Consider the following 23,608-nt stretch of genomic DNA (forward strand, 5'->3'; position numbering starts at 1 on the left):
AAATCACTGAAACAATGAGAAAATCTCCACCTGTAAGAGGTGTTTCAAAAAAAGAAGTGTGGATCTGAAGATCCCAATTCTAAACAGAAACAGAATTCCACATACTTCAACAATGCAGAATTCTATGTAAATGTTGCCATCATAAACTGGTGCTGTGTTGGTGGTTTTTGGTTGCTTTGTATTTTTTCCCCCCTTTGATTCCATTAGAGAAAAGATGACAAAGAAGCAGAGGCAGCAAACATTAGAATTCAAGTTTTGCGATAAACTATGAAAATCAAATTAAGACAAGCAGATTAGAAACTAAACTAATTGGGTTATCTGTTTTTATAGTCTGGGTTGCCAGACTTTCATTTACATTTACTTCTTTTTTAGATAAAAAAACCCCTGTATGTCAAGAAAAAAACACTACTGAGATAGAATTGCTTTAGAGAATATATATGTGTGTGTGTGTATACATATATATATATATATATATATATATATATATATATATATATATATATATAAATAAAATAGAATCATAAAATCAACCAGGTTGGAAGAGACATCCAAGATCATCCAGTCCAACCCAGCACCCAGCCCTATCCAATCAACTAGACCATGGCACCAAGTGCCTCAGCCAGGCTTTTCTTGAACACCTTCAAGGACAGCAACTCCACCACCTCTCCAGGCAGCCCATTCCAATGCCAATCACTCTCTCTGTGAGGAACTTCCTTCTAACATTCAGCCTAGACCTCCCCTGGCACAACTTGAGACTGTGTCCCATTATTCTATTGCTGGTTGCCTGGCAGAAGAGACCAACCCCCACCTGGCTACAGCCTCCCTCCAGGTAGTTTGAGACAGTAATGAGGTCTGCCCTGAGCCTCCTCTTCTCCAGGCTGCACACCCCCAGCTCCCTCAGCCTCTCCTCACATGGCTGTGTTCCAGGCCTCTCACCAGCTTCGTCGGTCTTCCCTGGGCAAATTCCAGTATCTCAACATCTTTGTTGAATTGAGGAGCCCAGAACTGGACACAGTATTTGAGGTGTGGCCTGACCAGTGCTGAGTACAGGGGAAGAATAACCTCTCTTATGCTGCTGGCCATATTGTTCCTGATCCAGGCTAGAATGCCATTGTCTCTCCTGGCACCTGGGCACACTGCTGGCTCATGTTCAGCTTAGTATCTACCAGCACCTCCAGATCCCTTTCTTCCTGGTTGCTCTCAAGCCACTGTCCCCAGCCTGTAGTGTGCTTGGGGTTGTGGTGGCCAAACTGTTGAACCCTACACTTCACCTTGTTAAATCATACACACATGTTTTTGTGTACATTATTCAATATATAACTTAATAAAAAAAAAAAAAAATTGCTCTGAACCTTCACCTGTTCTTCAGTTTCAAATTCTTCCTTTGTTCCTTCTTTATACCAGTCACTTCAGTTCAAAATAATTTCTCACTTCCCATACACTATTGTGATGCTTTGGGTGTTACCTGCCTCCTCACACTTAAGAAAATCATCCAGACTAGACTCAGCCAATCTGGAAATTAAAAAATGAAGCTTTATATTTACAGCTTAGCACAATATACAAGCAGATATTTACAATCTATACAGCTATAGACAGAAATAGACAAGTTAAGAAGGTAATACAGAATCAAAACAGGCCTCCCAGAAGCCAGAGTCTCCAGGAGAGACTCCCAGCCACCCTTCCACCTTCTTCCCACCCCTCTACCTTACCCCAGACTTTGCCTTACATTCAAGGTAAGTTTGGAGGATTGGCCAGGGGGTTTTGGAAACAGATAGATTAGTTAGACGGCAGGTTAGAGAGAGAAGTGCATGCATCCAGAGCCCAAGAGCAAATCTGTTATCTGTGTTTGTGCTTTTGTTTTTATAAGTCTCAGCAAGCCTATGAGTGCAGTAGACATCACCATTGTTTTCTTTTTACAGCCTATAATCTAATGCCTCTCTCTAAAATATCCCAGCTAGGCTCAAACTAGCACAAGTATGTGAAATCTTTTCTCTACTGCATACCATCTGCTAAAAGAAAATAAAGATAAATGATTTATTAATTAAAAAGTAGGACTTCAACTCTAACTTACCTACACTTCTTTTATCTACGGATGGATATCCTGGATAAATTTAGGCATGTTTCTTGGATCAGATACAAAGATTTCAGGGGAAATTTTGCTTAGGATTTAGAAAATAAGGCAGTGGAAATAAAAATCTGTGTATCCTACACAGTATATCAGTAGCTTTAAGATACTAATAAACTAAATGTATCTAAGACACTAATAAACTAAATGTATCTAGAAAAAAGTCTGACTTTCAGGCTGATAGGCATTAAATGAGTTTTCATTTGTGTGTTCATAGCATTGAATACTTTCATCCTCCAAAACAGGAAAACAGACACAAAATGATAATTAAAAGTGTTCACAGCATGTGCTAACTCCAGAACTGTGATCAGAAATTATTTGGGAGACTGCTAATTGACTCAAGTTAAACTGTCAAGGGCCATGATGAAAAATGAAAAGAAAAAGAATAGACACTGAAGTTTCTGAGCACATAAACATCAGTGAAACTGTTTCATTTACATAGAAAAAGACATCTTAGGCTATGATCTTCCCAAGACACACTCTTCCGTGGGCAATAGGAAATACTAAGTGCAGTACATATCTGGGAGAGACACAAATTCATATTTCAAATTGCACCATAATGTCCAGACTACTTGATAGAGATGTATATAAATCATTAAGGGAGTAAGAGCAGTGCTATGGATAAAGCATCTCTAGATTATCTGATCTCCATCAGTTGCTGTAAATACTATTGCTATTGTTTTACACAAAAGAAGCATACTTAGCAACACATTCATCCTGTTAATGTAACAAATTAGTGAAGTACAGGGTCTTCTGGGTGTTTTTATCACTAAAAATAATATTCTGAATTGAAACACAATTTCAATATCAAAGCCTTTTGCAGCAGAAGTGAATATCCTCAAAGTCTTTTGAATGGAAGTGGAAAATTAAGATTTTAATCTCCTACCTTCATGAAGAATCGTGGAACTAAACCATCATCATCCACATCTCAATCAACACTCTAGCATCTGGACATCTGCATAAATTTGGAGATTGCTGCACCTTTTCAGAGTGTGTGTATCAGACAGATTTAAGAATGCCAACTCTAACACCTGCTTCAGGACACAGAGCCAAACAAAGAATAATTTCTCAGTCTCAAATGGATTTAGGTTTATATATCACAACACTCCATATGACCGAGGCACCTTGGCAAGGCTAGGACACTGTGTTTATGCTATTTTAGAGTTAAAAAATAAGCTTCATCATGGAAATTCTGAAGGTAACTGAGTGCTTTCTTTCCTTTCTCTTCCTTCCTCCTTTCCTTACATTGCTTGCCTTCCTTCCTTCCCTCCCTCCCTCCATCCCTCCCTCCTTCCTTCCTCCCTCCCTTTCTTCCTTCCTTCCCCCCTTCCTTCCCTACTTCTTTCTTTCTTTCTTTCTTTCTTTCTTTCTTTCTTTCTTTCTTTCTTTCTTTCTTTCTTTCTTTCTTTCTTTCTTTCTTTCTTTCTTTCTTTCTTTCTCTCTTTCTTTCTTTCTTTCTTTCTTTCTTTCTTTCTTTCTTTCTTTCTTTCTTTCTTTCTTTCTTTCTTTCTTTCTTTCTTTCTTTCTTTCCTTCCTTCCTTCCTTCCTTCCTTCCTTCCTTCCTTCCTTCCTTCCTTCCTTCCTTCCTTCCTTCCTTCCTTCCTTCCTCTCTTCCTTCCTTCCTTCCTCTCTTCCTTCCTCTCTTCTTTCCTCTCTTCCATTCTGTCATTCTCCCTCTCTTTCTCACTTCTTCCTTTCTTTCTTTCTTCCTTCCTTCCTTCCTTCCTTCCTCATTATTATTTGCCATTATGAATTTTGCATTGCTATGCTAATTCACTACAAAAAGTATCTAGACTATCTGACACCATGAAGATTTTTCTCTGTTGCAGTATTTCTGTCACTATGAGTATTGATCATGAGAATAAATCTTATACTCCTGCTTTTCATTTGCAGCATTCTTCAAGTTTTTGGGTTTTGCTGTTAGGGTATTTTTCATTTAATGTAGTGAGTATCTTGGACTTCAACTTTGTGATGTTGAAATATTCTTTGAGTATACTTTCAAACATATTTTTCAAGTCACATGGGGAAATTCATATTCCCCATGGAATATGAGAAACATATTTTGTTGGGGAAACAGTTAACTCTTTAATTTATTTGCTTTATTTCTAGTCAAAAGAATTCCCTTTACATTTGCTCGTTTCTATCTCTAAAAAGAACATTCTTTACAAACATTCTAGGAGCAAGGATTGTCAAGTGACAGGAGATTAAACTGCAATTTTGCCTCCATTTGGCAAACGTGTGCCTTCTTTCTGGCGGTCTGGTCTCTGTGGCTGCCTCTGCCTTAAATCTAGTCCAATCTAACCCATTTTTCTCTCACCTCCTTGCTGTCTTTTTTTTGACATCTCAGATCTCCAGATTTATCACATGAAATATACATGGGTTCATCTGGTTATTTCTGAAGGGAGGGAAAGAGGGAGGAGGAGTGTTGGGTTGGGAGCTCTCCCAGGGAATTTGTTTCTGAGAGGGGTATTGTGTTTCAGTATTACTTTTAACTTGTATATAACTGTATTATTTGTGTATATCTCCTTGTATATTGTGCTAAGCTGTAAATATACCTTCATTCTCTAATTTCCAGCCAGCTGAGTCTAGTCTGGGTTATTTTTTTAAAGGTGGGGTGTATCTCCCAAACCATCACAAAGAAGCAACCAACAGAAGACTTTTTGAAATATTCTTGCACTTAACTAGGAGTTTCTAGAACTGTGCTAGTAAATGTGTCAGGGACACTACATGAGCTCTGTCCCTTGCACCTGTTTGTCTGATGCCTTAATTGGTAACATGCCCTCTTGCATAGTGTCTGATTTCAAATATTTATTTCTGACACTTCTCTGGGCATAGTTTCTTGGGAAGCTCAGGTCAACTTTCTAGTATCAATATAATGCCAAGATTACAGGCTCTCATTCTTACCAGACTTTAGCAACTCAATGCACTCTGAGAGCTTTCAAAACACTTGCTGAGGGGGAAGAATTCCTGAACCGACTCCTTTCCACTTCTGTTTTCATGTCCAAAACAGTGGAAGTTGACCTCCTTTCACCCTATTTCCATACTGTTGAAATATTGTTTCATATATATAGACAGACTTTGATTTGATCCTTTTCCTTCTTTATTTACAGGTTTCCCTGTGTAGTTAGCATTGTCCTACTCTTCTGCTTAAGTTATGCCACTACAAGAAGGAATGCAAGACCAGGTGGGGGTCAGTCTCTTCTCTCAGTCATCTAGTGGCAGAGCAAGGGGACACAGTCTCAAGTTGTGCTAGGGGACACATAGGCTTCATATTAGGAGGAAATTCTTTCCAGAGAGAGTGATTGACATTGGAATGGGCTGCCCAGGGAGGCGGTGGCATCACCGTCCCTGGAGGTGTTAAAGAAAAGACTGGATGAGGCACTTAGTGCCATGGTCTAGTTGACTGGCTAGGGCTGGGTGCTAGGTTGGACTGGATGATCTTGGAGGTCTCTTCCAACCTGTTTGATTCTATGATTCTAAGATTCACTGAGATAGAGCAAAAGCACAATTTTGCAGGGAAGTGACTACTAGGATTTCATCTGAACTAGGGGACATGAAATACGATACCTGTTTCACAAATGGTCAAGCTTGTTGTTAATGGCCTTAAAAGTAAATTTCAGAATGGTTCACAAGTTTTCCTTTCCTAGTAGTATTTCCTAACCCTTCCCTAGTCAGATAAAGCAGATATAGCCAGATGGTTAGCCTATTCCCATATGGGATGTGGTTTTGAATAATTTTAGGTGAGGACAAAAAAATGAATTTGCCTCTTCCACCATCTGGCCAGAATTTTTACTGCTGCATTGTTACAGAAAAAAAACCAGAGAGCACTATTTCTTCCAGCTTAGTTTTGTGCAAAGAACACCTGAACAATATTTGTTAACAGTCCACTTTTGTCATTATGTTAAGTTAATGGTAAGAAATATTTTTATCTCAAAACGAATGATATTTTGAAAGAAGAATTTTATACTTTTTGTGTTTATTTAGCCTAGGTGCAAAATAATCTCTAAACTGCTGTGCTGTAATAAGATTTGCACCGATCTCATTGTAGATTACTGAATTATTTTATTTTATTTAGTTTCAATCTGACTATGGATTTTGTTTCTGGGTGATGCTTCTGGGTGCTGCATAATTATTGATTCATTTAAAAATCAACATCTGTTACATTTCCCCGTGCTCTGGTTCAAACAGATATTTTAACTGCACCTGCAGATCCTAAGAATCAGATAAAAGATCTGCTGCAGACACCTGCATGTAATTAATGCTGAATAGAAGTCTGAAATGCCATTGTTCAGTTCATTACATTCAGAATTTGTATAAAATGAACCACTGCATTGCAAACTACTTGGGTGGTATAACTGCATCTTCAGAAACTCCATGATATAACACTCTACTATGGTAACATACCTAATTCTGAACAAGGTAGTGTCTAAAATCTGTATTAAAGATAATCCTGTTTCTCTGGTGAGATATATACAAATATCCTTTTTACTTCTCTTATTACTGTCTTTTCACAGCTCCATACAAGATTTACCAGTGACCTTAAGAATATCGTCTCTGTTAACATTTTGAGTTTGTACAAAAGTAGTCTGAGTATAGTGAGAAAATAAGATATAATCAGTCTCTTAATCCAGATGTAGGAAGTAAAGAAATGTGTGACAGTATAATGTAAGTGTTTAGCGAGAAGAAGAACCATTAGAGTGGAATGACATCTCAGAACCTCCAAGTAGAGACTTGATGAAAGCTCCATCTTTCATTGTATACACAGCAATGATCACAACATGCTGAGATAAGCTGAACAAGAGGTTTTACGTCATTGAAGAAGAGTATATCATGATTATTCATCCATCTCTTACAAGAGGTAGAAGTGAAATGGTGTGTGTCAGAAAGTCATAAAGATTGATGACATCTGCTGCTTCTAAATGTATCTATCTGCATGAAAACCACTCACAGTGTGAACTGATGGAAAACAAAAGCTGTTTGCTCAGGAAGATGCTTTGGTAGTCTTAATTTCCATTGCCCGTTTCTAAAGCTGGAGCAAAATGTCCCAGATAAATCATCTGGGTCATGATAAGAATTCAAAGCCACAAAACTAAATAAAAAGAGATTATTAGCTCTTGCAGTAAGCAAACCGTAAAGTCTTAAATGATCAATACTTGACAAGAGATATGTCACAAACTTCATGTATAGGTCAGGCACACAGAAAGTTTCTTTAAATAAGTCTACTGATCCACTGACTTCTGGACAAGGCACATAAAATGTCACTTTTTATCTTTTGGCTGATATTTTTTCTCACAGAGTAAAGAAATAAAAATCTCCCCTCCTTTGGAGATTTGATTGAAAAGATAGTCAATCCTGATGCAAGTTTAAGGGGGAAAACTGCAATCAAGTGGAAATTTTTGTCAGTGCCTTAATCTCTGATTTGTAGAAGGTTGTGCTTTGGGATATTTGGTATGTCTGAGAATTGCCACCAAAGAACCCTTCTGTTCTTTAATAGCTGCACTAAATCTTAACAAACGTGAGCATGAAAACTATTGTGCTGTACTTGTGAGGCATATATCAAAGTTATTTTTTTTTTTAAAGCTTGGAAAGGCAGTTGAATCATGCATGCTCTTTATGGAGCTCTGATCAGGCTGATAAAGGCAGTTCAGCTTCAATAAATGCTTTTTAAGTGAATGTTTTGGAAAGCGAATAGGAAATTCAAAGCTCAAACTGTTGCCAAACTGTTCCCATAGCACTTTGATCACTTTGCTACTGACATTTTGTTGAAAATGTCTTGTTTTTATTAAAATATTATCATCTGGGAATTCAGAAAGTTAACTATAGTTACTGAAAAAATAATATACAGTAAAAGACAGTGACATAACTTGTTAGGTACTTTGTACACATTTCTTAAGAAAGAAAACTTTTTCCCTGTGGGGTCAAACACAGCTTTGCACTTCTCTGGGAAAAAAAAAAAAAAAAGAGAGACAAGTGCAGAAGATAAATCAAACAGCAGCACTTTGCCTGCAGCAAAACCCCCTCAAGTTATAAGGGTTTCCTATGAAAAGATCCAGACATCTAATAATAATAAAAAATGATAAAATATAGAAAACATGTTAAAAGGAGAGCGAATTTTCTGTCATACTTTTGTTAAGTATTTATGTGAGATTATTTTGTTGTGAAGGACATTAAGGACAAGCTGTCACTATTATCTTACTTGTCTCATTACACAGTACACATATATCTTCAACAGTAAAATGTTCCTTCTTTCTCAGATATTACATCTTCATGGAATCATAGGATCATAGAATGACCTAGGTTGGAAGGAACCTCAGAGATCATCTGGTAGGAAATTGCTAATTTAGGATTTGAATCTAACCCCCATTGTGTGATGAGGCACTTAGTGCCATGGTCTATTTGATTGGATAGGGCTGGGTGCTAGGTTGGACTGGATGATCTTGGAGGTCTCTTCCAACCTGCTTGATTCTATGATTCTATTCTATGATCCTAGACATGTGTGTAAAACCATGGTAGCTGATTAACACAAGGCAAGTTGTAATGTGCAGCCATTAAGCTCAAGGAAGATTTAAGCCCCCTGCGTTAAACTTGCTTAGAAACTAACACATTTAAAAGACATCAGTTCACAACATGGACTGACTCCATTCCAGTGAAGACACTGTCAGTCTGTTTGGAAGTAACAAAGTAATCCATTTTAGCTTATTTTCCATTTTATTCTAAATTAATTAATGTCCTAGAGAAAAAAGAGAGGGAAATCTTTCCAATACTTCTGCAAACTTTATCAGCTGGCGCTGCTCACCTGCAGCAGCCAGTAGCTTACTATCTTTCAGACCAGTGGTCATTCTGGGTATTCACACCTGTAACTGCTGGTGAGAGGCCTGGAACACAGCCTTATGAGGAGAAGCTGAGGGAGCTGGGGTTGTTTAGCCCCAGGAGGCTCAGAAGTGATCTCATTGCTGTCTACAACTACCTGAAGAGAGGATATAGTCAGGTGGGGGTTGGTCTCTTCTGCCAGGCAACCAGCAAAAGAATGAGGGGACACAATCTCAAGTTGTGCTGGAGAAGGTCTAAGCTGGATGTTAGGAGGAAGATCTTGCCAGAGAGAGTGGTTGGCATTGGAATGGGCTGCCCAGGGAGGCGGTGGAGTCACTGTCCCTGGAGGTGTTCAAGAAAAGACTGGTTGAGACAGTGCCATGGTCTAGTTGACTGGATAGCTTTGGGTGCTAGGTTGGACTGGATGATCTTGGTGGTCTCTTCTAATCTGGTTGATTCTATGATTTAGGGTCTAAAGAAGTATCTAGAATCTCTTTACTTTTTTACCACCCATCAAAAACTAACTCCTTAGAAAGAACTCAGGGAATTGATTATTTTAGTCACAGACCAACTACCAGTGATTTAGGCCTGGATAGTTTTATTTATTTATTTTTCTTGTCATGCACATAAAAAAATATATATTCTCTCAAACTAATTTAGTTTTTAATTGTTGCCTTTTGAGGACGATTTCCGTCAACATATTCTGGCGAGTAGAACCAAAGCACTTTGTCTAATTTGATAAAATTTCAGGTTTATTGAAAATAGTGGCAAGTGACCAGACAGAGGAGAATGAAACAAGTCCAATTTTCTTTCATGTGTGAGGAAAGGAGTCGTGATCAGAGAACATCCAGTGAATAAGAACTGCAACAGGAGGCCCAACCTTGGGGCCATTTGCTTCAGAAGCAGCAACAACTAGACCCAGAGTCTTCAGATGAGATATGCAATATATAATATTAAGATATTGAATATTCTTCCTCCCATGAATGTCTTGCCTAAATTTTAATACTCACAGAGTCATTAAAACATCTGAAGTTTAATCATTCTTTCAGAATATCTTTGTCTTAGCAGTAATGCCTTATGTACACAGGGAGAAAACCACAAAAGCGTAACATCAAATTTTACATGTCTAGAAGGTAGATGCCTAAGTTAACCATTAGATCAGTGGAAGGGAAGCATTAATAACTTCTTGCGCTGGTTTGAACCTAATTGGAATATTTTTACTGAGAGAAATTAAATCCTTAGCTGTGAGAAGAAAGAAGAAAAACAGCATGTACCCTATATCACTCATTCTTCCGCTGAGAAAGGCAACTAGTCAAAATATAGCTAAGACAGGCACTTCACACACACTGCTCAGATCTCACTTGGGGCTGTGCCTTCTTTCTGGTGGTCTGATCTCTGGCTGACTCTGCTTTTAACTCTCTAATCCACCTAACCCCTTTTTCCTCTAACCTCCTTTTCATCTGTTTTTGACATCTCACTTCAGATCTCCAGATTTATCACGTGAGATATTACTTTTAACTTGCATATAACTGTATATATTTGTGTATATGTGCTTGTATATTATGCTAAACTGTAACTATAGCTTCATTCTTAATTTCCAGATTGGCTGAGTCTAGTCTGGGTGATTTTCTTAAGTGTGGGGGGGCAGGAAACACCCAAAGCATCACACTTCTCACCATAATCTCATTTAATTCAGGGTGTTTTATTTAGTCCACAAACCAATAAAAAATAACATCCTGTATTTTTCATAAGACATTTTTATAGCAGCTATTTTCAGTTCTCTAGTTAGTAATTCTGTAACAATAGTAATGATTTTTTTCCATGTGTAAATCAATACTTAATTTATTAGCTCTAAGCAGTTTATGCCAGTTTCTAAGGAATTACAAGAGGTAAAACTGAATCATCTTTCCCTGGAAGTTGCACCAAAATAGATACCAAAAACTCTGTGCCTCTGTATGCATAATGTTAAGGGATCACTTCTTATGAGAGATTGTAAAAATATAGTCCAGGGATCACCCATCATGTTGTAAACTCAATTATATGCTCCAATCAGGCACTTAACCATTAGGAAAGCCCTATAAGATACATGCAGCATGTTGATATTTGGTTGATACTGTCCCAGAAACTCTTCACAAGACTCTTTACTCATACACTAGCTTAACAGTGTACATTCCCCAAGTATAGCCCTACTGAAAGTACAAGGGCCTGTGAGTCAGAATAATAGCATAACCCTGGAAAAGAGAAGGAAAGTATGCAAGAGCAGGTAAGGTTACAGACCTGACTGCTCATCTGGGGCTTACTTTATCCTTCTATGGGAAATGAGATCTTATCTGACATTCAAACCCTATAAGGAGAGGCTGAGTGAGCCTGGGGTGTTTAGACTGGAGAAGAGGAGGCTCAGGGGTGAGCTCATTGCTGTCTACAACTACCTGAAAGGAGGCTGTAGCCAAGTGGGGGTTGGTCTCTTCTGCCAGGCAGCCACCACTTCACAGGGGAGGAAAGATAGTGGAACACCTGGTTAATGAGAAAAACAAGGCATGATGCATGTAAAAGACTGGGCTATACTCACCTAGATTATGCTAATGTGTAGGTGTGTGGTCTATGCTCTAGACTATATAAATGGAGTTAAAGTGAACAATAAAGGTCTCCGTCTCCTGTAGATTCACATTGAATCACATGTAGTTTGTGTCATCCCTTGTAACAGACTTTCAAGAAGTTTCATGTGAATAAAATTTATTTTCATTTTGAGTCTGTACTTCCATGAAGAGGTCAGTAATCCCATAGATTGATCCTGACATAAGATTTAGTCTTCTAGTAGACCTGTGCTCTGCCTTTTGAAATTACTTTCTATGACTTCTGTTCTGTTTAGTAATTCCTAAATACATGCTTTTAATTATATAATCCTTATTAGAGTAGGACCTTTTTTTTCTTTAACAGTAATTAATATCTTGATTGGTGTAACTTTGAGAAATTGTAATTTATTTTGTACTTATTCTTTATGATTCTATGATTCCATGATGCTATGATTCATGATTCACTGAAGTATTAAAGAATCCAGTGGAATGGAAGTGTCCTTATTAAGAAGATAGAATTTCATACCACTAGTGGTTTGACTGAGTTTTCTTCATTTTCTATATTTCTGTTACAATGCTGAGTTTCTTAGAGGAGGCTCAGGGGTGACCTTATTGTTGTCTACAACTACCTGAGGGGAGGTTGTGGCCAGGGGGAGGTTGCTCTCTTCTCTCAGGTGGCCAGCACCAGAATGAGAGGACACAGCCTCAAGCTATGCCAGGGGAAATTTAGGCTTGAGGTGAGGAGAAAGTTCTTCACTGGGAGAGTCATTGGACACTGGAATGGGCTGCCCAGGGAGGTGGTGGAGTCACTGTCCCTGGGGCAATTCAAGGCAGGATTGGACATGGCACTTGGTGCCATGGTCTAGCCTTGAGCTCTGTGGTAAAGGATTGGACTTGATGATCTGTGAGGTCTCTTCCAACCCTGATGATACTGTGATACTGTGATACTGTGATAACCTCTATGTCTTTTTCAAAGGGGTTCTGGTGAACAATTCTTTATCCTTATTTTACAGCAACACCCTAGAGGAGATGAGAATTTTTTTTTTCATTCACTGTGTTAGATATTTCTCTATAACATTGATCCCAGGTTTTTGAGTGTATATTCAATTTAAATGCCCTCTACATGTATGTAGTACTTATTTTGCCCTACAAATTTGAATGCAACTTCTTAGAAGGTTAGCTGAGCACTTAAATATCTTTTTTTCATCATCATATCTTCAGTATTCCTCTTTTAATATAAAACTAAATTTGCTCTAGCAGCTTTCTTCCACACAAATACACAGCATTTTATATAGTCTGCCCTGGGCTGCATATTTGCAAACATAACACCTAATGTTACCAGATAGGTGGTGCTGTGATTCTGTGTAACAAATAGCAAACTCCACTGTTAAAAGCCGATAGCAAGTATCTCTTCACATTTTATTCTGAAAAGCAACTGGCATTTTTAGCCTGTCTATGCTCTAAGGGAGCTCACAGAATAATAGGTGTAATGTCAAGAATAATTAAGAAAAATGATGGTGCTATATTGCAGCACAAGAAATTCATCTTTTCTGCTCTGATCTTCCTGCCCACCTTGCCTTCTGCTTCTAAATGTCATCTCTGTTCTCAAATTATTTAGGATAGGCCTTGAAAGAGGGTAGAATATTTTTTAAGTAATTTGACACATTCTTTGGCTTGAATTCTTAATGGCTATTTCTCTCCATATCCCTCCAGTTAAAAAGACTTTTTAAAATCCCTTTTCTGTCTATTTCAAGTGTGGTAAAATTAAGCATGGATGTTTTATTTTCATGGCACAAGTGGAAGATGGGTTTCAAGGCTAGATAACCTCTCCTTTCATGTTGATCTCAAAATCATTTTATATCCTTTATTTTACCATCACTCCACTGTCTCTTTTTTCCCCTGTGTACACCTTGAGAACATCTTGCCTACTTGTGGAAATGATGTGTCCAGAATATACTGATGTTGTGGAAGGCCAAAATAGGCCTAAATGTGTCCTGGCTTGCCCAAACATGTTTTCTGCTCCCCCTTCTACTGCTGTTGGGAGAAGCAACCATGGGAAAGGAAGACAAAAGGCCTGGTGCCACCATGTCTGTCCAAACTTGTTTACAGGATACCAGCACGTGTTTATACACTTGTTTGTGTTCTGCCCTAAAAAGGTAAAAGTAAGCCCTGACTTCACCTAGTGTGGTTAAGTTTGGCTAACTACCATTCTGATTGACTGATCTGTGGCCAAAGAACCATTAGACTCTGGCTGTATTGATAAAAAGATGATCAGGTAAAGACAATGTGCTTTTGCCCCATTGTGCTCCCTACTTCTGCAGATGCCTTTGCCTTACTGCCATTGCATCCTGCCATGTTCTGCAGCATTATGTCTGCTAAGCTATAAGCTAGTTCTGCTACATGATAACAAGCCCCGATGCTTTGGGTTTGTCTGCCTGGAAACTGCCTTGAGTTTACAGTAGTAGGCCTTAGATGCCTTCACATGATAGGCTTGTTTAGCTACTGTGACACATCCTAGCTCACATCATTAATACCCTCCATTACCACTGAATAAACTGAAATTGAGTGCAGCTTGCCAACCATATCCAGAGCTTTATCCCCAGCAGCATGGACAGTAGGCTGAGGGAAGGGATTCTGCCCTTTTGCTTCATTCTGTTGGGATCCCACCTGCAGTGCTGTATTCATCTCTGGAGTCTTCAGCACAGGAGGCACCACAAAAATGCTCAGGGGGCTGGAAACTCTCTGGTATAAGAGGACTGACAGAGTTAGAGTTGAGCATCCTGGAGAAGAGAAAGCTCTGGGGAGACCTTATTGTAACCTTTCAGTATTTAAAGGTCTCTATAAGAAAGACAGGAACCGCCTTTTTAACAAGGCCTGTTGCAACAGGACAAGGGATGGTGATTTTAGACTAAAAGAGGATAAATTCATAACCGGTCTAAGGGGTATATTTTTTACAATGGGGTGGTGAGCCTCTGGCACTGGATGTCAAGGCAGTGGTTTATGCCTCATCTCTGGAAACACTTCAGCTTGAGTGTGGCTCTGAGCAACCTGATCCAGTTGAAGTCCCTGATTACTGTAGATGGGAATGGATAACTAACTAATAAATGTCTTTTCCTAACCAAACCACTCTGTGATTCTATTAGAAAACAAATAAGTGTAGAAATTCTACATATGAATACACCTCATACATGTAATTATTTTGAAATTTAAAAGTATAAACCATTTGCTGTTTAATATTATACAATAGGACTATTGGACTAGCACTAAAAAGTGAATTGTTTTAATACCTCAAGACTTTTCTCAGCTGTTATTCCTGCAGAATCCTTGACCCACTCTTTCTTACTCTGTTTGCAGTTTCACCTTTTTGTTTTCTTGTTTTACTCTATGTAGTTTTGTCAACTCTTTCCCATAGTTTGCAATTTTCTCAAATGAATGAGCCAAGGTTGTGCTATAGTGCTGTGTTAAAACTTGACTTTGTATCATGCAAAGATGACACTAGGAGGCTTAAAAACACTTCATACTCTATTGACTATAGATGCAATTCTATTGTCTGAACATAACCATCTAGTATTACTTGATATGCCCTGAAATGTCAAAGACATACTCATAGGGCTGAATGATGGAAAGCTTGCAAACTTCCAGATTAAGAGCCAGGAAAGATAAACAAAACCCTATTTCTATTTAATAGATATATAGAGAATCACAGAATCACAGAATTAACCAAGTTGGAAAAGACCTCTAGGATCACCTAGTCTAACCTATCACCTACCTTTTCTAATTAACCAAACCATGGCACTAAGTGTCATGGCTCCTTTTATACACCTCCAGGGACATTGACTCGGCCACCTCCCTGGGCAGCCCATTCCAGTGCCAATCACTCTTCACATGAAGAATTTCTTCCTAATGTCCAGCCTAAACCTGCCTTGGTGCAGTTTGAGACTGTGTCCTCCTGTTCTGTCCCTGGGTGGCTGGGGGAAGAGACCAACCCCACCTGGCTACAACCTCCTTTCAGGTAGCTGTAGACAGTAATGGTCTACCCTGAGCCTCCTCTTCTCCAGGATGAACAACCCCAGTTCCCTCAGCCTCTCTTTGTAGGGCTTGTGCTCCAGCCCCCTCACTGGCCTTATTACTCTTCTCTGGACATGTTCAAGCACCTCAACTTCTTTCTTAAATTGAGGGGCCCAGAACTGGACAGAGTACTCAAGATGTGGCCTAACCAGTGCCAAGTACAGGGGCAGAATGACCTCACTGGTCCTGATGGCCACACCATTCCTGGTACAGGCCAGTATGCCATTGGCCTTCTTGGCCACCTGGACACAATGCTGGCTCATGTTCAGTTGGCTGTCAACCAGTATCTCCAGGTCCCTCTCTGCCTGGCTGCTCTCCAGCCTCTCTTTCCTGAGCACTGCATAGGGTTGTTGTGGCCAAAGTGCAGAACCCAGGACTTGGCCTTGTTAAAACTCATGGCGCTGGACTACACCCATCTATTCACAGAATCACAGAAGAGATTCATGTATTCCTCAGCTCCAATGTGAATTTATACATATAGCTCACACTTAAGCACCAAAATTTTAGTGTCTTAGTCTTTCTATGAACCAATTTTACTTTTTAGTTACTCTGAGTTAACTGGGATAAATGTCACTGTCAGTTAACAAACTAGATCAGATAATTCACTATGTGTGAAATGTTTTGCTCTATCTGAAATTACTATAACATCTGAAGTTTTAACTTTAGTTCACAGTTACAGCTTTGTCCATTCCAAAGTGTAAAATATGAACCTGTATATTTTATAATCTCCAAACCTTGTGGAATCCTACATTCAGCAAATGAAGTAGATGCAAACACAGGAAAAAAAATACTTAGCTTTCAGTAACTGAAAATGTGTTTATTTGCAAACAATAAAGTCTTATTTGGAGAAGGAAAGATGTACAAGTTGGAGGTTTGGTTCTGTCCTTGTTCTGCTTGGCTTTACTGGTGTTGAAAACAGATAGGAGGAGATCAATTTTCCTCTATTAAAGCTTTCGAAGGATTTTTGTATTTATAATGTAAATTGAAGGGCAATGTTATGTACAGATTAGTTCTGCACCTTTCATGATGTTTTATATCCCACTATAATTTATAAGAAGTGCATTGGACTTAGAAATTGCATCTTTTGGAAAATTAGACTTTGAGTTTGACACTGATGTCTAAAATGTCTTGGTAGTCAACAGGGAAAAAAATCAGCAACTGAAAAACACTTGCAGTCAGCACTTCATCCCAACATTAAAAGCTTAGTCTTTATTACAATGAGGCAGCATTCAAATGACTGATTTAGACTAGCCTCCTGATTTTTTGACAGGCTAAGTTAGACTGGCTTTCTCTTGCTTAATTGTATTTTACATCAGGTTCTAAAAGTCAGGTTTAACCACTCTGTGACCTTAGCAACACATATAAAAATATCTGCTTTTGTCAAGTTTCCCCCAGTTATACTTACAACAGGGGAAAGAAGCTGAACTCACTGTCTCATATATTGTATTGTCATCGACCACTTAGTTTGCCATGGGATAGGAAGGCAAGCTGATTTACCACACTTCAAGGCCAAGGTCATTCATAATCAGCAGATGTTTGTGTTGAACAAAAATCCATGAACCTGACCAGCCAAAGAGCTGAAGGATGGAGTCTTTTGAAGATAAACAGGCCCTGTTTTGGATGAAACTGGTGAAGCAGGGTTCAAATGATGTAAATCCCCAACTTCAAAGCAGTTTTCAAGGGAACAAATAACAACCTTTGTCTATTTAATGCCAATTTCAATGTTAAAGTTGACACTCTTCAATATGCTAATGAGGAATATCATGTACATGCCAAACATATATGACTATGTTACTCAACTTTCCTCTCAAATCATGCTAAATCATGTCCGAGGCAAGATTGGACGTGACACTTGGTGCCATGGTCTAGCCTTGAGCTCTGTGGTAAAGGGTTGGACTTGATGATCTGTGAGGTCTCTTCCAATCCTAATAATACTGTGATACTGTGATACTGTAAATGTCACCTAGAAGGCAGGGACATACTGGACTGTGGTATAAAACACATAAGAAGGATTTTCCTTAGTGTTGCCTCTGGCACCAAGGAGAGCATGTTCTGCTGACTCTGGTACCAGGGTCAGTGAGGAGAGTGCAGCATGAACCACTACCTGCTGCAGTAGCAACTGTTACCAGGGGAGAAGATGTCTGGACAGTTGATGGCCTGTACTCCTTTTCCTCCACCCAAGATGGGGACAACTTTCTTGGTGAGAATTGTGCTTCTAATATATGGCTGAATTTTTGTTGCATTAGGGTTAGGGCTATTGAGAAGGTTTGCACTTCCCACTGTGTTGGATGCTACCCAGGATTTATTAATTCTAAAAGCATCTTTGCTAACATTTCTATTGTATTAGAGCTACAGAAAAGTTTGCATCTCTGACTTGGTCAGATGCTACCTATGATTTGTTAATCCTGAGATCACCTTGCAGGCAGTGCATCCTGAACTTGTTGTATCTGTCACTTTTGAACAATTAAATCATTTGATTGATTTAGTTCCAAGCTGTGCCAGAGCAAGTTCTTACTGAGGCATAAAAAAGTGGAGGTAAAAATTAATTTTGCAAATCATAGAATCGTAGAATTAACCAGGTTGGAGAGACCTTCAAGATCAGCCAGTCCAACCTAGCACCCAGCCTTGTCCTGTCAACTAGACCATGGCACTAAGTGCCTCAACCAGGCTTTTCTTGACAGCAACTCCACCACCTCCTTGGGCAGCCCATTCCAATGCCAATCACTCTCTCTGCCAACAACTTCCTCCTAACATCCAGCCTAGACTTCCCCCAGCACAACTTGAGACTGTGTCCCTTTGTCCTGTTGCTGGTTGCCTAGGAGAAGAGACCAACCCCCACCTGGCTACAGTCTCCCTTCAGGTAGTTGCAGACAGCAATGAGATCACCCCTGAGCCTCTTTTCCAGGCTAAACACCCCACCTCCCTCAGCCTCTCCTCACAGGGCTGTGTTCCAGGCCCCTGACCAGCTTTGTTGCCCTTCTCTGGACACGTTCCAGTATCTCAACATCTTTCTTGAATTGAGGAGCCCAGAACTAGACACAGCACTCAAGGTGTGGCCTGACCAGTGTTGAGTGCAGGGGAAGAATAACCTCCCTTGTCCTGCTGGCCACACTGTTCCTGATGCAGGCCAGGATGCCATTGGCTCTCTTGGTCCCTTGGGCACACTACTGCCTCATGTTCAGCTACTGTCTGCCAGTACCCCCACATCCCTTTCTGCCTGACTGCTCTCCAGCCACTCTGTCCCCAGCCTGTATTGCCGCTTGGGCTTGATGTGGTCAAATTTTAGGACCCTGCATTTGGCTTTGTTAAATCTCTTCTCATTGGCCTGTGCTCACCCATCCAGCCTGTACAGGTCCCTCTGTAGTTCTAACAAGTTCTAACAAGAATGCTGGGCTCTGAGACAGGGAAACATTAGGGTTTTTTTTATCTGAACTTGACATGTATCATGAGTAAAATTGTTCCCAAACAGCTGCTAGAGTTAGATCCTCAGATTTTATTGTCTGTACTCATACTAGCAGTAATTTTTGTTATTTAATTTTTTGACAAATAAGAGAAATGGCAAGTTAAGCCTAATTAGCACAGCAAGTCATTTACAGTCTAATTCTCTGATATCTTTTAGTTATTAAGACATATTGTGCTAATGATAACACTTTCCCAGATATTCATATCTTAAGCTAGAAGCCAGCAAAAATTCGGCCTATGGAGCTTGGAAAGACAGAGTAAAAGGCTGGCACATTGCTTCAAATTATTATCTATTCTGGTTCAGAAAAAGGGATAAAATTGATATTATGAGTAAAGGGAAAAGTGGCATACTATTTGCAATAAATAAAAAGAAAGTAAACATTCTAGAAAGCAAAGTTTAAGAATAGCAGAAGATGCAAGTAATTCTGGTGCTATAGTGTAAAATAGAATTAAATTAATATTATAGAATCATAGAATCAAACAGGTTGGAAGAGACCTCCAAGATCATTCAATCGAACCTAGCACCCAACCATGTCCTATCAACAAGACCATGGCACTATGTGCCTGAACCACTCTTTCCTTGAACATCTCCAGAGATGGCGACTCCACCACCTCCCTGGGCAGCCCATTCCAATGCCAATCACTCTCTCTGCCAACAACTTCCTCCTAACATCCAGTCTAGACCTCCCAAGCCACAACTTGAGACTGTGTCCCCTTGATCTGTTGCTGGTTGACTGGCAGAAGAGACCAACCCCCACCTGGCCACAACCTCCCTACAGGTAGTTTTAGGAAGCAATGAGAGCCAAAGAAGCAGAATGTGCACACTTTGTGCGTTGACTGACATTTATAGCATCTATGTTTGACCTAAAATTGTCCTAACTACCAGAAATTGTACTGTTACATATATACAGAACTTCTCATCTCCTTTGAGGATGCACAACCTGCCACTGACTCCAGATGGAATTCACAAGTTACCTAAGAAGACCAGCGTTGTAGGGCTGAAGGTCTGAAACTTGTACTTTGAGCATACTTGACAGTGAGCCACAAATAAAACAGTTTCAATTGCTTTGCCTTTAAAACACATCTGTCAGAAAAAAAGGTGATGAGGGGAGAAGTCGCTCATGTTTTGTATGACAGAATCTTGGTTACAGGAATCACTTTGGAGATTTGAATTCAGTATCCTTAATCTAATGAATTTCAAACTAATATCCTTTTTTTTCTTTGCCCCAGGAATGTGCCCTGATCAGAAGTATAAGGGAGAAGGAAAGGAAATAAGGAGGAAGAAAGAAAATGGGGATACCCTTTTCACCTCATGTTGAAGCTCTGTCACTGAGTAGTCAAGCAGCAAAATTCATGAGTCCTGAGGGAGAACAAACATTAACTCTACAGATTAAGACTTAAGAAATTCATAGCTAAGGACAGACACCTCTCTTAAAGACAGAACCCTGAGCCTTTTTCAGAGTTGGTACATTTATTTCCTCTCTCTTTGCATTCTCAGCTCTAAGTCTATGATATAGAGAGCTATCTTCCTGCAACTTATGCCCACCTGGGAAGTGTCTATTTCTTCTTATCACTCTCTCAATGCAGTTCATCTTCCTGAAGGCAGTGATGCTGCAAGTTATACAATGTTTGTACTGGTAACGGCTCTGTATCTAGTACTGAAAGGATAACTGAAGTTTGGTACTCCTCAGAGAGCAAAAGGATCCTTCATTCAGCAACAAAAAAATGTGTCAGTGAATCACACAAAAAAAATTTACCATTCCACAAACACCTTCACTATTTTCTTTCTCAGGAGAAGTAGGTTGGAACGATTAATGTGTTACTGGCTCTGGCAATGTGCACTGAATATCCTTCCACCTACTCATTACTGCTATGAGCATTTGTAAGTATTGCACTAAACCAACTAATAGGGTCCAGCTAGGCTCCAGCTAAGGTCCCACAAGAATGTTTCTCTCCTTCTCTATTTTTTTAAATGGATTCTAAGAGCTGTGTCCTCACTCTAACGATTTTTCACTTTTTTTTCTTTAGATATTCTATTTAGTTAATTCAAATAATACCAAGGGCAGGGTATGTAGCATAAAGCAAATGAAGGTAGGAGCACAGAGTTTTAAGCAATTAAAAGTTTAAGGTATGTCACCGTAAATTACATAAAAGTCATTTTCTTTTGTCACTTTGGAGAATTGTGCTAGTTTGAGCCTAGCTGGGATATTTTAGTGAGAGGAGTTAGATTTTAGGCTGCTGAAAGAAAACAGTGGGGATGTCTAGTGCAATCATAGGCTTGCTGAGATGTATAATGTGCTAGTTTGAAGCTAGCTAGAGTGTTCTGGTGAGAAGGATTAGATCACAGGCTGTGAAAGAGAAACAATGGTGATGTCTACTTCACTCAGAGGCTTGCTAAGTTGTATAAGAACAAGAACACAAACATAGATAAGGGAGTTCAAGTATTGCCTGAGCTCTGGCATTTTCTCTCTAACCTCATCCTCCATCTGTCTGATTAATCCACTTGCTTCCTAACTCCTCTGGCTGACCCTCCATTCTTCCTTGGGGCACAAGGCAACGTCTGGGGTAAGGTAGGGGAGTGGGAGAAGGTGGAAGGGTGGTTGGGAGCCCCTCTTGGGGACTCAGGTTTCTGGGAGGAGAGTTGTGTTTCTGTATTACCTTTTACCTTATATATTTCTGTATATAACTGTATATACTGTAAATATCTGCTTGTATATTGTGCTGAGCTGTAAATATAAGCCTCATTCACATTTCCAGAGCTGACTGAGTCTAGGCTGGGTGATTTCCAAAGTGGAGGGTGGGGGTAATACCCAAACCACCAAATATAAGAACACAAACATAGATAACACAGTTGCTGGGGCTGGCTCTGGCTGCCTCCCTTCTCTCCCTAACCTGCTGCCTGTGTAACTAATCTGTCTGTTTCCTAACCCTTTGATAGAGGACCTGGTTAACTCACTTCTCAAGTACAGAAGATATTCACTGTTGGACTTTACTGCCTGTGTAAGGCTTGGACCAGCTTTATTGAATCATAGAATCAACCAGATTGGAAGAGATCTCCAAGATCATCCAGTCTAGCCCCCCCTGGCCAATTCCCCAAACTCGCCTTGAAAGTAAGGCAAAGTCTGAGGTAAGGTAGAGAGGTGGAAGGGAGGTGGAAAGGTGGGTGGGAGCCCCTTCTGGGGACTCTGGTTTCTGGGAGGGCTGTTGTGTTTCTGCATTACTTTTTAACTTGTCTATTTCTGTCTGTAGCTGAATAGATTGTAAATATCTGCTTGTATATTGCGCTAAGCTGAAAATATAAAGCTTCATTCTTTAATTTCCAGCTGCTGAGTCCAGTCTGGGTGATTTTTTTAAGTGTGGGGGGGGTGGGTAACACCCAAACCATCACAAGTATTTAAGCTGATAATAACCCAAAACACAGTAACAATACCAGCAGAGAGAAGTAACTGGTAATTAAGATGGCAGTCATACACCTGTACAAGTCAGTATCTGTTTATTAAACAGGCAAATATTGAAATACTGAACTGTACATGGCTAGCTGATTAACTCTTAGTCAGATTCTCTCTTACTCTCCATTTTACCTAAAATAAATGAATTTAAATGATAGAAAAAAAGTCTGCTTTGTTAACTTCTTTTGCCCACCATTTTAATATAAACAATTCTTGAAGCTGACATTTATAGGGGAATTGATTAAGTTCTGTAAACAATCCTGAGTATTACAGATTCATACTGCAGCCCCACATACTATTCTAATTCGATTTAGGATAGCATATCATAATTAGCAATGAAAGTGACTCTGCCTATTGAAATGATGTTGATCTCAGATTTTTTAAAAATCCCTGTGGTAGTTAGAAGCAAGCTGGAATGTTTTGGTAAAAGAACTTGATAACAGGCAGTGGAATGAAAACATGGTGTCTCCTTCTCTCACAGTCATGCTGAGAACTCTGGGAAGAAGAAGTAAAACTTTCTCCATTTTGTTTTTCCCTTTTGCCTTTGCCTTCAGACCTGGTCACATCTCATTAACCTTGCTCCCACTAACCTTGCTCCCTAACCTCTTAGCTGCACCTCTCTTCTTCCTGAGAACTGGGGTAAGGTTGAGAGGGCAAGGGGAGGTGTTGGGGTGGTTTGAAAGCCCCTCCTGGGGACTCAGGTTTCTGGGAGGGGAGTTGTGCTTTTGTATTGTTTATCCTTTGTATATTTCTGTATATAAGTGTATATAACTGTATATATTGTAAATAGCTGCTTGTAAATTCTGCTAGCTGTAAATAAATTGCTTCATTTATATTCCCAGGGTCCGTCTGAGTTAGCTGGGGCAAATTCAAAAGTGTGGGGGGGCGGATAAGAGCCCAAACCATCACAATCCCCAAGAACCCAGATGCCTATTCCTGTTCTTAAGAGTATTAGAATAACTTATCCTTCTGAATATATCTTAGAATCATAAAATCAGTCAGGGTTGGAAGAGACCACAAGGATCATCTACTTTCAACCCCCACCCCTGCCATGGGCACAGGCACTCTACCCTAAATCAGGCTGGCCACAGCCTCATCCAGCCTGGCTTTAAACACTTCCA

Source organism: Pogoniulus pusillus, chromosome 3 (genome assembly GCF_015220805.1).
Source record: "Pogoniulus pusillus isolate bPogPus1 chromosome 3, bPogPus1.pri, whole genome shotgun sequence".
Taxonomy (NCBI): domain Eukaryota; kingdom Metazoa; phylum Chordata; class Aves; order Piciformes; family Lybiidae; genus Pogoniulus; species Pogoniulus pusillus.